Raw genomic sequence first — 6,014 nt, 5'->3', positions numbered from 1 at the left:
ACCAAATGGTTTTATCTTAAAGACGGCAGTACAGCTTTACTTTGAGCTGGTGTACTTGGTGACAGCCTTTGTGCCCTCGGACACGGCATGCTTTGCAAGTTCACCGGAAGCAACAGAGCACGGCGGTCTGGATTTCCTGAAGTGATGGTGGACGCTTGTTGTAGTGAGCGAGACGAGACTCACCGGCGATGCGCTCGAAAATGTCGTTCACGAAGGAATTCATGATGCCCATCGCCTTAGAAGAGATGTATCAGTGCACCTGCTTCAGAACCTTGTACACGTAGATAGCGTAGCTCTTTCCTTGACTTTCTGCGCTTGCCTCCTTTGCCGGCCGTCTTCGTAACAGCCTTCTTGGAGCCCTTCTTGGGCGCGGTCTTTGCTGGATCAGTAGGCATAATGCTGCTTCTCGAGAAACTGCGAGAATGGAAAGAGCCGCCTCGCCGCCTCTCTATTTACAGACCTGCATTGTAATTACGTACAAGGGAAAGGAGTCGTATTATTGGTCACAACCAAACCTCGTCATACAAAGGCTCCGCCTCGTCCCATCCTCTCCGTTCCTCTCCCCCCTGAGCTACGCTTTGTTTCCTGCTCCGTTTTGTGCGCGCACACGCAGACATATGGTGTATATATATATATATATATATATATATATATATATATATATATATATAGTATATAAATATAGACTTTGAGACAAAACTGTAGTGTTTGTGCAAGGTTTTACCTTATTAGAATTCATCTATAATTATTCCAAATTCTATTAGTCAGAGACTTAAAAATAGTTCTTTCCTTCTTTCAGACACACACACACACACACACACACACACACACACACACACACACACACACACTGAAACAATAGCTCATTTTGTAATATTCGGCTCTTAAACCGTTGTGTTAACGTTATTTGGTAAAGCGTTTAACCGCCGAAGCCGTAAAGAGTGCGTCCCTGGCGTTTCAGGGCATACACCACATCCATAGCGGTGACGGTCTTTCTGGCATGCTCGGTGTATGTGACTGCATCGGATGACGTTCTCCAAGAACACCTTCAGTACACCACGAGTCTCTCGTAGATCAGACCGGATATACGTTTAACACCACCACGGCGAGCCAGACGGCGGATAGCCGGCTTAGTGATACCCTGGATGTTATCGCGCAGAACATGGTGGCGCTTAGCGCCTCCTTTGCCGAGTCCCTTGCCAATTTCCTCTTCCAGACATGGTGCTGCACAAAGTCAAGCTGCTCAATAAAGAAGCCCGCGCAATGCCCGCCTATTTATTCTCCCACAGGACCTACTTGAGAACAGGCGAGGGGACAAAACCAACGATCACACAAAGAATGTCTTCAAGCCACAGTTAACATGCTGAGTCTTGTACTACAGGCTTTTGTACACAAACATAGTGATATATAAATAGTAATAGTCATGTGGTGGAATTGAGAATTTGGTTTTTGCTTACAGCATGGTACACTCAATGCAGTTCAACACACAAATATTTGAATTGAGAATTATAATCAGAACTGTTTTGACTCAGTTGCAATTTTTATTCCAGTAGAAGTATAAATCAAATTGCAGTTCTTGTTGCATTACAGGCTTATATCATCATGAGGAATGCAAAATATTGCACACTATGCTTTCAGTTACTTACACACTGTGCCACTACTGACCAGAAAGGTGTAAACCTGATGGGGGACAAAATATTGAGCTACTGTACATATGCAATTAAAAGGTTTTCGCATATCCCAACTCATCTGGAAGCTGTCAGAGCGCAGGGTCAGTATGGTAGGCGCCTGGAGCTGATAGGGCTGGTGCCTTGCTCAAGGCTCAACAGTGGTAGCTTGGCAGTGCTGGGGCTTGAACCGCTGACCTTGTACCCAGAGCCTTAACCACTGGATAACACTGCACCACTACTGTAGTAGTAGTAGTAGTAGTAGCTTAATCTTGTACTATACTTTTCAACACACAAGAAATATGCATGACTATTGTAGGAATGGCCCATGATTGTTATTAATATTAACAAGCATTATTCTTATTTATTAATGGTACTATTTGCATTAGCAGTAGTAGCAACAGTAGTAGTCACAGTAGTAGAATTAATACTAGAAGTAGTAAAGTAGTAGTAGTAGTAGTAGTTATAACAGACATAGGTCAGGAGATTATGGTAATATTTGCATCAAGCATCAGAATGAGTGAGCATTGTGTACCTACATGGGCTGTAGAACATTGAGTAAATATATGTATATTATTTATCCAATTCAATAGACTAAGTTTTAGAGACAGATGATGCTGATGCAAATATGAGTGCAAACAGGAACTCACAAATCATTAACATCATTCCACCACAGCAGGAGCTGACAAGCTGAGCAAACCCAGTGCTCAATCTGCACTAGTGTCCATATATGGACAGGGCCACACACTTTGTCTGTGAGTGTGATCTTTACCTATGCTGCAAAATATGCAGTAGGTCTCTATGTATTTGGACAGTGTCACGCTGACTTGTACAAACTGTCAATCAAACTATTATTTAGAACTTAGCGCATCACACATTTTTCTTGGTAACTGCTCCACTGTCACAAAGAGTGTGTATGCTCACTGAGTGCTCACCTGAATAGGAAATGCAGATGCTATATATCTCAACAAACAACATACCATGTAGTGTAGACAGGCATCATTGATAAAAACAATCTTTGACTTGACTTGACTTGAATCAACAAAAGGTAGAGAGGAATGTGCACTAGATTTGGTCACACAATAGCAGTCAAGATCGATGCAGAACTACACACCATGCTGCCTTAAGCAATCATTATTTATGGTATTCATCAAACCCTATTCTTAACTCATTCCTCAACTTACTAAGAATAATTATTAGGATCATGGTTGGTAGTACTAGTAGTAGTAGTTAAAAGTAGTTTAAAAAGAACAAAAACACTTCATACTAGTGTTTAAGAGTATACAGGATATTCCTAATAAAGGCAGAGGTCGGTGGACGATAGAGCTTGACTGCCATCGTGTGGCAATGTTTACATGTGGCAGAAAAATGTACATTAAAGAATTGATGCTCACATCATTTTGTGTGATTATTGTATGGAACAGCCATTTACTCTAGGGTTTCGCATAGTTTGAGATGAGATCAGAACAAACAAACAAACAAACAAACAAACAAACAACATACACGAATACAGCCTTAAAGAAATAGACCAAAAACACTTTATACTAGTGTTTAAGATTTGCTAGATTTGGTCACACACAGCAGTCAAGATCGATGCAGAACTACACACCATGCTGCCTTAAGCAATCATTATTATTATTTATGGTATTCATCAAACCTATTCTTAACTCATTCCTCAACTTACTAAGAATAATTAAAAAAGTACTAGTAAAAAAAAGACCAAAACACTTCATACTAGTGTTTAAGGGTATACAGGATATTCCTAATAAAGGCAGAGGTCGGTGGACGTTATAGAGCTTGACTGCCATCGTGTGGCAATGTTTACATGTGGCAGAAAATTTAGAATAAAGAATTGATGCTCACATCATTTTGTGTGATTATTGTGTATGGAACAGACATTTACTCTAGGGTTTCGCATTAATAGTTTGAGATGAGATCAGAACAAACAAACAAACAAACAAACAAACAAACAACATACACGAATACAGCCTTAAAGAAATAGACCAAAAACTCTTCATACTAGCGTTTAAGATTTCTAGATTTGGTCACACATTAGCAGTCAAGATCGATGCAGAACTACACACCATGCTGCCTTAAGCAATCATTATTATTATTTATGGTATTCATCAAACCCTATTCTTAACTCATTCCTCAACTTACTAAGAATAATTATTAGGATCATGGTTGTTAGTAGTAGTAGTAGTAGTAGTAGTAGAAGAATTAGGTCTGAGATGAGATCAGAACAAACAAACAAACAAACATATACAGAATAACACTTAAAAGACCATAAACACTTCATACTAGTGTTTAAGGTACAGTATACAAACAAACAAAGAAACAAACAATATACACAAACAAAACTAAAAAAAAAATACAATAAAATTTGAAAATAAAAAAAAAGACCAAAAACACTTCATACTAGTGTTTAAGGGTATACAGGGATATTCCTAATAAAGGCAGAGGTCGGTGGACGTTGTAGAGCTTGACTGCCATCGTGTGGCAATGTTTACATGTTGCAGAAAAATGTAGATTAAAGAAATTGATGCTCACATCATTTTGTGTGATTATTGTGTATGGAACAGGCATTTACTCTAAGGTTTCGCATTAAAAGTTTAAGATGAGATCAGAAAAAAACAAACAAACACACACACAAACAAACAAACAACATTCACAAATAAAACCTTAAAAAAAATTTGACCAAAAACACTTCATACTAGTGTTTAAGGGTATACAGGGTTTCTTCCTAAAGTGAACTGTGAGTCTCTTTTTGTCTCGCTTCGTGTTTATCTAATAGGCCAGTAGAACACGTCATATATATCAAATTGCACTAGTGCCCATAACTATTTTGACAGCACAAGTTCATAGATCATTTGAATATCTCTTCTTTTGTCCAATGTTGCACAATATCCTGGAAAGTGTCAGTATATTTGGACTGTGTTACAATTTGAAGAGAGAAACAGAGTGAGAGAGTCAATAATGTCACATTAGATTAACATATGTCTCCCACTCTCTCTTTCTATCTCTCTCTCTCTCTCTCTCTCTCTCTCTCTCTCTCGCTTGAACACCTTCACCTCCTCCAGTCCCACACTCAGGGATGCGTATTGTACCCTTACTTATATTCACTTTTCCACTAATGAGTGCTTACCTGCCTAGGCCTTAGAAAGCATCATCAAGTTTGCTGATGACACCACAAATGGTAGGCCTGATCAGAGGTAAAGATGAGACGGCTTTCAGGGAGGAGATCCAGCGCCTAGTAATTCACACCAACAGAGATGTTGTGGAGTGTGAATTCAGCCTCAAGTTACTTCAAGTCCTTATCTTCGAGGATCTCACCTGGTCACTGAACTCTTCTCTCTACTTCGCACACCCATGACTTCAGTACCACTCAGATTACATCACTTCAATACCAGAAACTTGTTGGGATGTGAAGGGTCCGTTGTCTCATTTTACTGTGTACTGCGTCAGCTATATATGGTTGAAATGACAATAAAAGTTTCTTGACCTGACCTCTTGACTTGTCTCAACAACGCCTGTGATTGCTGAGGACACTTTAAAAGTCCTGTCTGTGCTACAGGATACTGGAGAACTTCTACAGCTGTACCATTTCTGTGTGGTACAGCAACTGCACTGCTCCAGGCCCTAAAAAATAAAATGGAAAATGAAAATTTCCCAATGAATCATTGGCACTCAGCTCCCCATCCTGGAGAACATTCACAAGAAACACTGTCTGGAAAGGGCGCAGCAGTTGTCTGTGCAGAGCTCACAAGATCATCAAGGACCCTTCACATCCCAGTCACAAACTGTTTAACCTCCACCATCAAGATCGAGATACAGAAACATACGCACCAGACCAGCAGGATCAGGGACAGCTTTATTTCCATCCACCATCACCACACTGAACTCTACACTACACCGTTAGATCACTGTATAAGCACTGTATATGTGAATGTTACATATTGTTTTTTGTTTACTCCGCATTCTCTACACATATTGTGCCTCACTTCCATCTGCACTACTATTATATTTATGTGTATCTGTATATACCTTACTGTACATCCTGCCACATTCATGTATATACAGATATATATATTTCTATCTATCTAACGAACCTCTGAGCAGATGCTAAATGCATTCTCTTAGCTCTGTACATGTATCTTGCACGATGACAATAAAGTCAACAATAAATCTAATCTAAAATATAAGATGAAATTACACTAGTGTCCATGAGTACTTGGAGAGGGCCACTATTCATTCATTTCATTTGTTGCTCTTAGACACATTTTCCCACACAAATACACACACACACACACATATATATATATATATATATATATATATATATATATA

At 39.3% G+C, this 6,014-nt stretch overlaps 2 pseudogenes; both read right to left on the bottom strand.

The window, feature by feature from the left end:
• Positions 1-36: 36 nt before the first annotated feature.
• LOC124382601 lies at positions 37-405 on the bottom strand (annotated as a pseudogene).
• Positions 406-919: 514 nt separating this feature from the next.
• Positions 920-1,220, bottom strand: LOC124382602 (annotated as a pseudogene).
• Positions 1,221-6,014: the final 4,794 nt, after the last annotated feature.

This window comes from Silurus meridionalis, unplaced genomic scaffold (assembly GCF_014805685.1).
Source record: "Silurus meridionalis isolate SWU-2019-XX unplaced genomic scaffold, ASM1480568v1 Scaffold801, whole genome shotgun sequence".
Classification (NCBI taxonomy): Eukaryota; Metazoa; Chordata; class Actinopteri; order Siluriformes; family Siluridae; genus Silurus; species Silurus meridionalis.
The sequence above is the reverse complement of the archived record's forward strand: the minus strand, read 5'-3'. Positions and strand labels throughout refer to the sequence as shown.